Here is a 12,214-nt window from a genome sequence, read left to right as displayed (position 1 = left end):
TTCACCTAAAGTTATTATTTCACTTGCTTCCAGCTAACTTTATCAAAGAACATTGTTTGTTACTATTCCTCTGGATTAAAGAGTGTGTATGTTGGCTGGATTAAATTAGTGCTAAGGACGTTTTTGTCTTTCCATAGTACCAGCATGGAACCATTACTGAAGATTTTTTGGGGGGTGTGGATTTGAGTTAAATTTTTATTTATTTGGAAGAATCAGAGAATACCAAAGTCTATTAAGATATGATTTCTTTCTCACTTTACCCTGACTCTGCATTTTGTACTTGAACAGGATCTTTTCTCTAGAGCTATGGTTTAGAATTCTGTCTTCAGCCATGAAGTCCTCCAGAGTAGTAGTGGCATGCAGTGATTTTTATGAGAAGAAAAGGGCAAAGAACTAGCAAACAAGGATGAGGAGTGCCTTTGTTTAGATTTAGAAATTCTCTAGATTCTTATAAGCTCAAAGGCAGGCATTGGAAAGTGACTGAATCAAGGGAGTCCTATACTCATCAGTTCATTTATCCACTAATGGTTTCAGCTATTGAACATATTGTTGGGAACCGGCCTGGGCAATAGACGCTGTTGCTCTGAGAGCTGAAGATGGCAGTGAACATACACTCAATGTCAGTCACCAGTGATAATCTAAGTCGACATGACATGCTGACCTGGATCAATGAGTCTCTGCAGTTGAATCTGACAAAGACTGAACATTGTGCTCAGGGGCTGCCTCTTGTCAGTTTATGGACGTGTTTTTCTCTGGCTCCATTGCCTTAAAGAAAGTGAAATTCCAAGCTAAGCTGGAACATGAATATATCCAGAACTTCAAAATACTACAAGCAGGGTTTAAAATGATGGGTGTTGGTAAAATAGCTCCTGTGGATACATTAGTAAAAGGAAAGTTTCAAGACAATTTTGAATTTTTTCAGTGGTTCAAGACATTTTTTGATGCAAATTATGGTGGACAAGAGTATGACCCTGTAGCTGCCAGACAAGGTCAGGAGACTGGAGTGGCTGCTTCTCTTGTTGCTCCAGTTCTGAATAAACTGAAGAAACCTCTCAGCTCGAGCAGTGCAGCTCTACAGAGACCCATTTCAATCCAGAGAACTACTTCAACTCCTAAGGCTGGCCCAGGGGTGGCGCGGAAGAACCCTGGTGTGGGCCGTGATGAGGCTGCTGAATCGATGCAGCAGGTCAATATACTGAAACTTACTGTTGAAGATTTGGAGAAAGAGATTCCAACTTTGGAAAGCTATGAAACACTGAATTGATTTGCCAGGAGAATGCGGGGGAAAATGACCCTGTATTGCAGAGAATTGTAGACATTATGCCACAGACGAAGGCTTTGTGATACCTGATGAAGGGGGTCACAGGAGGAATAAAAAGAGTATTAACACCATGGACCAGCAGAGCAACATTGGAATTTTTCTCTCCAAATCATGTACTTACCTATAAAATACTTCCTTTTATTATGCTTAGAAGATTCACTGGTTTCTTTTCAAAAGCTAAAAGTACCTCTTTTTAAACTGGACTTTGCAGAGGTTTCACTCCTTTTCCAATAAATTTGAGTTAGGAGCTTTTACCTTGTAGCAGAGCAGTATTAACATCTCAGTGGTTCATCTGGGGAACCCAGAGGCTGACCGTGGCGCTTACTAGGCAGATGCTGGTCACACTGATGGCTGGAGAAGGTGTTTTTCTGTAATGCACTGAGATGTCAACTTCAGTAGAGATATGTAAAGACTGAATTGAATTTTAACCTAATGTGAAATCTTGGCATAGAACATGTTAATAAGTAAATAAATGCCTTTTCAAAAAGCACATATTGGTAGGGGGGCTGGCTTGAGGAGGGTCTCTGGTGAGCCTGACCCTGAGGAGTGTATTCCCACTATTCCTCTCTCTTTGCCGCTCATTCTGCTTCCTGACCACTGTGGGTGAGCAGCTGTCCTCTAAGGTAGGTCCTTCCACCTTGCCATTTCTGTATCTGAGCCTGCCAACTATGGCCTGAGACTTCTGAAACTGTGAGCCAAGCAAACCTCATTTTCTTTGAAGCATGGGTTTGGGTAGTTTGTCCTGACAAGCAAAGTACTTCACAAGGAGGTGTTAATGTACATTTTAAGGGCTAGCAAGATAGCTCAGAGGACTAAGCTCTGCTTAGGCAAGCACAAGGACCAGAGTTTATTCCCTGGTACAACATGCAGCACTGTCCCCAACCCTGGCAACCGAGTCTGAGCATGGTGATGCACATCTGTAATCCTAGCAGTGAGGAGGCTAAAAACAGGAAGATCACTGTGAGTCTGAGCTGTGAATGAGACCCTGAACCAAATACATCTAAAAAAATCAATATGTATTTTAAGGTAGGTGGTGATTTGTTGCACAACATTATGCATATACTCATAAATAATGTACTGTGTACTTGAAATTTTGTTCAGAGTATAGCTTTCATGTTACAAGCTTTGAAAACAATAGAAAATGAAATGGCAAACAAGTAGTAACATTAATAATAGCAATATTTAAGTGTGTAATATTTCCAGAATTACATGTTGTCTCTAACAAGTCAGATATTGTGTGTGTTCTACACACAAGGACATGCAGGGAGCATAAGTGACTCACATAAACACCCAGAGCTAGTGACAACCACTGTCAAGGATGGTGAAGAGGATAATCAAATTCTAAAACGTTCTGCTGCTTCACAGAGGATGAGAGGGTGTCCAAAGATTCAACATGGGTTAGTTTCTCCCTTGAAAACAGAAATTACATGCTCATTTTGGGGAAAAGCTTTGTAACAGCAAGACTTTAGTAATAAAGTAAATAATATGATAAAGTAATCAATCACACTATCAAATTTAGCAAAATATCTTTGAATGATAGCGACACAACTAAAACATAGGAGTAAGCACTGGATATTACAGAAGCTGTAATGCTTGATGTGGCACATTAGTAAACATATGTAAAACTCAGTAGATTTTGTAGTTTGATTTAAGCACTTAACTATTACTTAAAATGTTTAACATGCACGTTTGTTTTGGGCCGACATTACTGTCCCTCCTCATTCATTCTTAGATTATCCATCCCCTTATGTCGCCATTCATCCTTATCATTCACAACTCTTCTTCTTGAGTTTCCCTTTCATTTACTTTAGTAGTAAAAGAGGCCAGTGCACAGAACACTGTCTGATGTTGCAGAGCTAACATGCACCTCCTTTATTTATGTATTGTGGAATTACCTTGTCTCTGAAAATTCACACACACACACACAAACACACACAATGACAGTTGGGAAACTGCTTTAGTTGATATTACATAGGTGTTTGTTTTGTAGATTGAAAGGTTCTTTACTAAAAAGTAAAAGGAGCTATTGAAAATGCTTTTGTAATTTTTAACTTTTGAAATAGCTAGGAAAGGTGGAGGTTAGAAAGGAAAGTTGTTACAATGCAGAACTAATAAACCAGCTGTTATAATACTTGGAAAGTTAACTATGATAGCAAGAGATTGTAGTAACAATGAACTATTAAAATAATAGTAATAACTGCTTTGAATTCATCAAATAGGCTAATTTTCAGAGACACTTAAATATATCTATAGAAAGACTTAAAAACCAATCTGAACATATCATATTTTATGTGGTATTTTAGTCATATTGGAATGCATTTTATCCCCCTTAGTGAATCATAAGCCCTTTCAAAGACTGGGATTATCAAATGTCAGTACCTGTCAAATATAGATATTTCATATAATATTCATTTATTCAGTGTACATTGAATAAATGAGTTCATAAATCTAGCCAGCGAACTTTCAACTTCAAAGCTGTTATAAGGATAGAAATAATCCCACAGTATTCCACTTCACTAGGATTTAACAAATTCCCAATAAACTCCAGTTATAACACTAAGTGCAGATAAGCTTTTCTGTTTTTTTTTAACTCCATTGATTCTCATTGTGATCCTGTAATGAAAACATTAATATCATCATTCTGTACAATGGAACACGGAGGCTCAGAGCATTTAAACAATATTGCCAGGTTCAATGATTGGAAGATGAAGGACTAAATTTTCTATAGGGCTTTTACTGTCTTTTTAGCTGTACTGTTTTTGAGTAAAAAGAAATCACAGGACAATTTAGAGGAATATTCTGGCATGTGTGCATGTATGTGCCTGTGTGTGTGTGTGTGCGTGCGTGCGTGCGTGTGTGTGTGTGTGTGTGTGTGTGTTGTATTTCTAATAAATGCTAATGACCAATTTGTTTTGGCAGATCAACAAAATCTAATTTAGTAGAGTCAATCAAGTATTATTCACACTTGCTAATTAACAATTCCTTTGCTTTTTAGAGAGCAGAAGCAAACCAGTGAATTGAATGTTACTGTTCTAGAAAAGGCCAGCACTTGGCTGTCAGTAGCCTCCACTTTCAACACAAAATACAACAATGGAGAATTTGTCCTTGTCTAATTAATAAAGTTTTAGAAAGTACATTGCTCAGTACTATAGTAGCAATAATCATTTTGTGAAGGAATGAAAGTATTTGCAGCACATGCTAAAAACTAAAAGGTAAACTGGTTTTTGTTTCTCACTTTTTGCTCTTAGGGTTTACTCATTGTTAGGTATCCACCCATTCACTTCCTGGATTCATTAGTAGACAGTCAATGTATACTTTCTGAATATTCATTCAGTCTGCTACTTCTTATTTAGAATTCAGTTGTATTAGAAAGAAAGCTAACGAGGAACGGTCACAAAGTAGGTACAGTAAAATTGTTCCTCTGGAAAAGACTAGAACATAAGGACTACTAATTTCACAGCAGAATTTGAGGTCAAGCAGGCAACAGGCCTTTCATGATTTTGATTTGTTCAATAAAAGTTCATTCTTACTTTCCAAATACACACACACACACACACACACACACACACACACACATGCACGCACATACGCACACACACATACACATGTGCACATGTATAGGTTATGCTTAAAATATAAAATTTAATTCATGCTATTTATATCTTTCTCATTTCATCCCCTTTCCTTTCGTTCCCTTCACTCCTTCTTTCCTGATTTTTCTTGCATGGCTATTACTTCTTGAATTCTGAAATGTTCTAGGCATTGCGGTATGCCTGAGAATTAAACTAATGTATAGAAAAGATCCTTGTTAACAATGTGTCAAGAATCCCACCACAAGGGGAAGATTTTCAGGTGAGCAGTAATCACAGTGTGATGTGGAAAGTAGAATAGTGTCATCATCAGGAAAGCTGTGAATAGTGTCAGTGGGAGAGCCACGCAGAGTGCGCCTCCCCTCAGGAAGAGGAAGCCAGAAGGGTGATACCTCAGATCCATCCTACATCTCAGTAGTAATTCTTTTGGAAAAGACAGATGATTAATATCAATCTGCGCAAAGAAGAAGGATTTGTTATCAGGAAATAAGCCTGTTATTTAAGACTTGTTTTGTCATTATGAGTAATCACAGTAATTCTTCAGGGGAAGGCTGGAAAATTATGTTCCCAGGTCATTTTTTCTCGTGGCACTCCACAAACAAAGGGGGATAACAAGCAATGATGCCTCATCCACGGCAGAAATTGTGTTCACAGATAAATTAAAATGAAGTTTCTAATTTTTGTAGGTAACAGCCTGCTTGTGAAGCTGCTGAATAGGGACAATATAACACTGTAATTAACATGTGCTTATGAGAACAAATGCACTCCCTGAAATTTTTTCTAAACAACATAACCATCTGAAGTATAAGAGATAACATTTGTATTTCACATGAAATTTGGGTTAGATTAGGAAATCTGAACATAGTCTCTCTCATCATTTTATTGAGATCTCCCCCAAAGCTGATTTAAAAATCCTCCAGATTTTTAAAAGCCTTGCAACTGTGACAGTTTAATGTATATTACAATTTCATATACTTTTGATGCTTTAACATCTGTACCAATAGTCTTTGATTGCCATGCCCAGGCAACTAGGCCCAGCAGCTGCGTAGACAGTGTCCCATTTCCACTCCTGCCATCCCAGCTATGGCCTAGCAATGCTGAAATGCACCAATGACACCCTGTTTATCATTTGCCTTTCTGCTCTACCCTGACCCCCCAAAGAATACCTGCCAGGGGTTTTCACTTTTTCTCTAGGCTCTTTGCCTATTTTCTAGGTCCTGCATCTATGGGGCACCCACTTTTAGCGGCATGCCTGCTGTGTCCAGGACCTGCATGGGGAATAAATTCTTCCATTTCATATGTCTCTCTAGGTGGAGAGCTGATGGCCACTCTCAAAAAGGAAGGTTGGTGTGCTACAAAACAGAGTAAGAATATAAGCTATCATGACCAGCACACACAGAGAAAACAAAAAAATAAATCCACGATCAATGCACAATTTACCCCCTGACATAAAATACATTTAGCTTAGTATGAAGACACTCCAGCTGTCCTTTTTCCTCTAACATGTTGGAATCAAGCAATGTCAAGATTTCTCATGCATGGCTAACTTTTTTTTTCAAGGAAAGCCTTGAGTTCCTTAATGACGATGACACTTGTTGCCATTCTTTTCTATTCCCCTTGCACTTAACCTCCCTACCCCAACCCTTAGATCTTTCTCTCTCTTCTTTCATTCTCAAAATTAAAAAAAAAGTTAGGATCTGGGGCTGCAGTGATTAACAGAGCAGACATCATTGTACTGTACTCTACTGTACTGTATTACATTGTATTTTTGGTACAGGGTATCACTACACAGTTCAGACTCATAGTGATCTTCCTGTTTTCAGCTTCCCCAGCATCTGGGATTACAAGCCTATGCCACCATGCCCGGACTCCATCACCAGCTCATCGCACCCTATAGGAGGGACTGGTGTGGCATGTGGTACTGGGGATCTAACCTCAGTCCTTGCACTTACCTAAGCAGGCACTTAGTCCGCTGAACTATCTTACCAGCCCTTAGAGCAGGCATGTTGATAGCTATCCATTACTAAGTTCACCACATAGTGTGAGATATAATAAGTGATCTAGCTAAGAAATATGCAAATATTAATGTTAATACATAACCTGAAGTTAAGCTACTTGGTGAGAAGAAATGGGAATGACTGTTGTTTGATCAAAGTAAGGAACTACCATAAGACATTTCTGAAATATTTCTAGAAACAAGCACTAGAAGCTATACAGGCTATGTTTTATGACCAGAATGTTATAAAATTAAGTATTAGTGAAAGTTAAGCTAGAAATTTAAATTGTAAAAATTAAAAAGATATTCTCTAATCATACAATCAGCATATAGTAAATGTTGAAATAAATATATAGCATAGGTAGTTCTAAATGTAAATAGATTATTAATAGATTTTTATAACAGAAAATTCCTATTTGATTTTCAAATAAAAGATTTAGAAATGAAACAACCCCAATAACCCCCAAATAAAAAGGAAGTGTGCATGAACTATAAAGTTAAAGCTGAAATGAGTTGGAACCCAAAACAGCCAGAGTAAGTTCTCTTAACTGCTCTGCTGTGCTGACTCATGATTCTGATTTTCTTCTTTGCTAGAGATGGGATCGTTAGACAGACTTTTTCCCAATATGTGCACAGCAAACAGAAGCAGAATGGTGTTCTGTGTTCTGAGAGTTTCAGAGTGACCATGATGATCAGGAATATTGCTAGGATTTCGTGGTTTAATTTGTGACTAAATATCCCATATACTTGAAGGCTTTAAGTCCATTTTTATTGCTTATTGACATAGCAACTGAAAATATGACCATTCCTGAGATCGTCTGTTTAGTTATTTTTCTTTAGGGACTTGTTTTCTGTTTTAATGTAGGCTTTACAAAACATCCATACTTGCTGACGATACATATTACATACTAATTTTGCATAGTTCAGCAATGGCGATGCACAAGTTCTATAAATGTCAATCTTTTTCATTCTTTGGAAACTCATAATCCTAACATTCTAGGGGAGGTAATGCTGCATTTTGTTTAGAATTTCAAACTTTGGTTCTGAGTTTGAAGAAATGATTCATAAATTGGTACCATCGAATTGGAACAAAACAATTAAGCTCTTTACCCCTCACTTCACTCATTTGTATAATGAGGATTTTAATAACCTAGAGTCATATTTTTTTCCAATACTGGAAACTTAAGTCTAGACTTTAGTCCTAAGCTACATCTTCTGTCCTTTTATTTTCATTTTTGGAACAGGGTTTTAATAATTTGCCCATGTTGAGCTTTATTTCTCATCTTCCTACATCACTCTGGGATTATAAATGTGAACCCCCACAGCCCACTGAATAGTAGAATTACCACAAGGATTAAATGTGTTAACATATGAAGTATATCTAGAAGGTTATCATACATTAAACATCAATATCATTATTATCATTGTTACATAGTGAAATGAGTTGATTACATAGTTGTTCTGCTCCTAAGCTAGTTTCCAAATTTACAACATTTGAACTTTAGTGATTCATTCTGAATAATATATATTCTGTTTCCCTGATGAACATGTCTGAAATTTATGTGCCCTTTCTGTTCCACTTATACCTGTGAAGTTGGGAAAAAATTGTAGAAGTATCAGATGGATTTGAATATTCATTCAGAAGAGCTTTGGCTTTGCCTTGCATTAAAGTAGCTCCTCTGTATTGATCTGCTTACTAATTTGGCTGTGCTTGATTAAACTACATCCATTCTTGAAGTTCCACTTATTTGTTTGTGCTCTATCCAATCTTCAGCCATCAATGTGATGTGTGCATGTGTTGCATACATGTGATGCATGTAGACCCTGCTTACTGATGAGTACCTGATTATATGGGAATGGGCGATTTTAAATTACAGTGTTCATGCTAGTGATGATGCAATGATGCTTTCACCAACAAAGAAAAGTCAAAAAGTCAAGTCCTTGGATGAGGAGTGTTGTTGAAGATGGAGAGAGAAGGCCATTCAATACTCTTTAGATAATAAAATTCCTGATTATTTAAAAAATAACAGTTCATACATCAGAAAAATATGTATTGATCTGTTAAAAATAAGCTTCTATTTTGCCTATTGGATGACTGTTTGATGTATTATCTGGAATTACTTTAAACGATGACCACAAGTATTCAAACTATAGTGTTAGATGTACAGCAATTATATATGAAGTGGACAAAAAAGGGAAAGAAGAGGTCTGATGAATGACTCAGAAGACTTCAGCATTAAGAATGAAGGAAAAAGCCAGACACCATGGTGTATGCCTGCAATCCTGGCTACTTGGGAGGTTGAGACAAGAGGATTATAAATTAGGACAACTGATGAAGACCTCCCTCAAAATAAAATCTATAAAGGGTTGAGAATGTAGTTCAGTGGGAAAAACTACAGGAAAAAGAAGCCTAGAAACCAGAGCCTATAATGACACAGAAGCCAAGGGTTGTAAGGCTCACTTCTCTTTAAATCTGCCGAACAGTCAAGTAAGAAGAGGATGTGGGAGTGCCTACTAGGTTTGGTAAGGTAGAGTTCACTGGTGATGTGGACAGCAAAAGCGATTGAGTGGAGAGAAATTTCACTGATACTCCTTAAAGAGAAAACAAGATAAAAGGACATAAAGAAAAATGACATGAAAGAAAGAAAGAAAGAAAGAAAGAAAGAAAGAAAGAAAGAAAGAAAGAAAGAAAGAAAGCAAGCAAACAAGCAAGCCGGTCTGTTAACTCAGTGGGTTAAAGCACCTGAGCAGATTGAGGGACTGGGGTTCTCCAGCATTCAGTATCGGTCCCATTCCCAGGGCGCACTGAGGCAGTGATTGAGACTAGGCGTCGTGGTACAAGTCTGTAATCGCAGCACTTGAAAGGCTGAAAACAGGAGGATCGCTATGAGTCCGATCTGTGTAGTGAGACCCTGTAGGCCCTGTTCTAAATACAATAAAAAAAGAAAGAAAAATGAGCCAACAAGTGGAATGATTGTTGAAAGAAGAGTAAAGGAAGTCCTTAAATATATCAGGTATAATTTTATCATGCTAGTCTGTCAGGGAGAAGAATACAGGGAAGAAATCTGATGTGGAGAAAACTCCAGAACAGGTCTCAGGCAGTTGACACTACACTGTGACCTCGTACGTGTGATGGGAAGGAAAACACTGAGTGCTGTTTATTATTATTATCAATCTCATTTAACTTAAAGAAAATACATCTATGTGTAGTGTTTTCCTAACTGTCTTCTTTAATGTAAAACTTAAAATCATATAGAAGAAAAAAATGTAGGTCTGTTTGAAAAATCTTACTATTGAAATGTAGTTCTTCTTGACAAGTTATTATGTAATTTAAAAGCATTTTATTTATTTGTTACAGGGTCTGACCACACAGCTTGGACTTGTAGTGTTCTACCTGTCTCAGCTTCCCCAGATTACAGGTATGCCAAGTTTTGGTGGGCAGCATAGCACGCCCAGGGTTCTGGGACCTGTACGGCATGTGGAACCTGAGATGAAACCTGGGTCCTTGCAATTAGACTGCCGAACTAGCTGCAGAGCCTCTATTACATAATTTTACAAATTCATTTATGTAAATATACATATGCCCATAGACTCATACACACTCGTGAAATTAAAAAATCACCACACTCTATAGATTGCTTTAAAAAAATCTATGTGCATCATTCCTATTAGTACACAGAGCTTTGACATTTTCATTGACTAATATTTTATATTGTGATATTATGTGTTTAATTATTTGTCCACAAAAAGGTGTTGGGCCAGTACTTTCTTATGTCTTAAGTATGCTTTCCTACTTTTTGTTTATGCATTATAATATTTTTCTTAAATCTAAAACCAATTATAGATTATACATGCAAGTTTTCTCTGTTTCATAAGTTTTGATTTTTGGAGGATTTTTTCCTTTCCTGACATTAGAAATGATGAATAAGAAAGTGATATAAATAAGAAAGAATGAAGTCAGATTATCCTTGATTGTAGCCAATATGATCCTATATTGAGAAAACTCTACTCTATCAAAAGAGATTTTTAAAATTGGCAAAGGAATTCAGCAAAGAATAGTAGATATACAATCAACAATAAAAAACAACAGTGTTACTTTACACCCATAATAGACTAGCTGAGACAGAAGCCATGAAAACGATTCTATTCATAATAGCATCAAGTAAAATAAAATATCTAGGTAGAGTTGAGGAGGCAAAGAAAGCTAAGGACTTCTAAATGAAACCTACAAAAAACTGAAGGAAAAAATTAAAGAAGACACCAGAAGATGGAAAGCCTTCCCACATTCATGAAACATTAGAATCAATATTGTCAAAAGCAATACACAGACTCATGCATGCACCATCAAAATACAAAGTTCTTCATGGAACTAGAAATAATAATCTTACAGTTTCTCTGCAAATGAAAATGACCCAGAATAGTCAAAGCAATTCTGCACAAAAAGAGCAGGGCTAGAGGCATCACAATACCTGATTTCAAGTTTTACTACAAAGCTATAGTAATGAAAACCATATAGTATGGCAAAAAAAAAATCAAAAACAAAAAACAAAAAAAAATTCATATAGTTTTATGCCTTCCTTCTTGGGAGTGCTTTTTTCCTAGTCACCACCAAGCAAAGAAAAATATAAAGATGATAATTATCAAGTGCTACCATTATTATTTTACTTTGCTGCTTTATCTGTTTCTTTTTTTAGATAAGGTCTCACTTATCCATTTCAATCTGGCCTTAAGCTCACTCTATACCCCAGGCTGGTTTCAAACCCACAGTGATCCTCCACTCTCAGCCTTCTGAGTGCTAGGATTATAGTGATGCACTCTCATGCTTGGCTTACTCTGCTTAATTAGCTCTAAAGATACGAGATGGGACTGTCATGGTCAGATCTAGAGAGAAGGAAATTTCTAGTCTAGGTTTGGAACATGTGGCTAGGAAGAGTGTAGAAGTAGAACAAACATGTTATAAAGTTTTTTGTTATTGCTTAGAATAGTTTATCCTGATAGATATTCAAAATGTGAAGCCTGCCATCAGACTAAGTTAGGGTCTTATAAGAACTTGGACTTAGTCTTTTATATTTTTTTAGTACATAGAAGTCAGTGAGTTCATTGCTTACTTTGTACACTATGTTATTAATTTTCATGACCTCAAGAGATGCACTTGTGGTAAGTGAGGGCCTTATGTCTAGAAAATATAGCTCTCTCTTTTCATCTCTCACTGTTGGCTAGCATAGCCCTTTCCACTTAAGCCACGTCCTTTGACATGAAGGAGGAGCAAAGAACTGAGGTGGCCTTCCTGTGATTTTCAGGAAGCTG

At 37.0% G+C, this 12,214-nt stretch overlaps 1 pseudogene; it reads left to right on the top strand.

The window, feature by feature from the left end:
- The first annotated feature begins 596 nt into the window (after positions 1-596).
- LOC101574851 lies at positions 597-1,448 on the top strand (annotated as a pseudogene).
- The last annotated feature ends 10,766 nt before the right edge of the window (positions 1,449-12,214 follow it).

The sequence above is a fragment of the Octodon degus genome, unplaced genomic scaffold, assembly GCF_000260255.1.
Source record: "Octodon degus isolate 3935 unplaced genomic scaffold, OctDeg1.0 scaffold00150, whole genome shotgun sequence".
Taxonomy (NCBI): domain Eukaryota; kingdom Metazoa; phylum Chordata; class Mammalia; order Rodentia; family Octodontidae; genus Octodon; species Octodon degus.
This window is presented reverse-complemented; position numbering and strand designations above follow the sequence as displayed.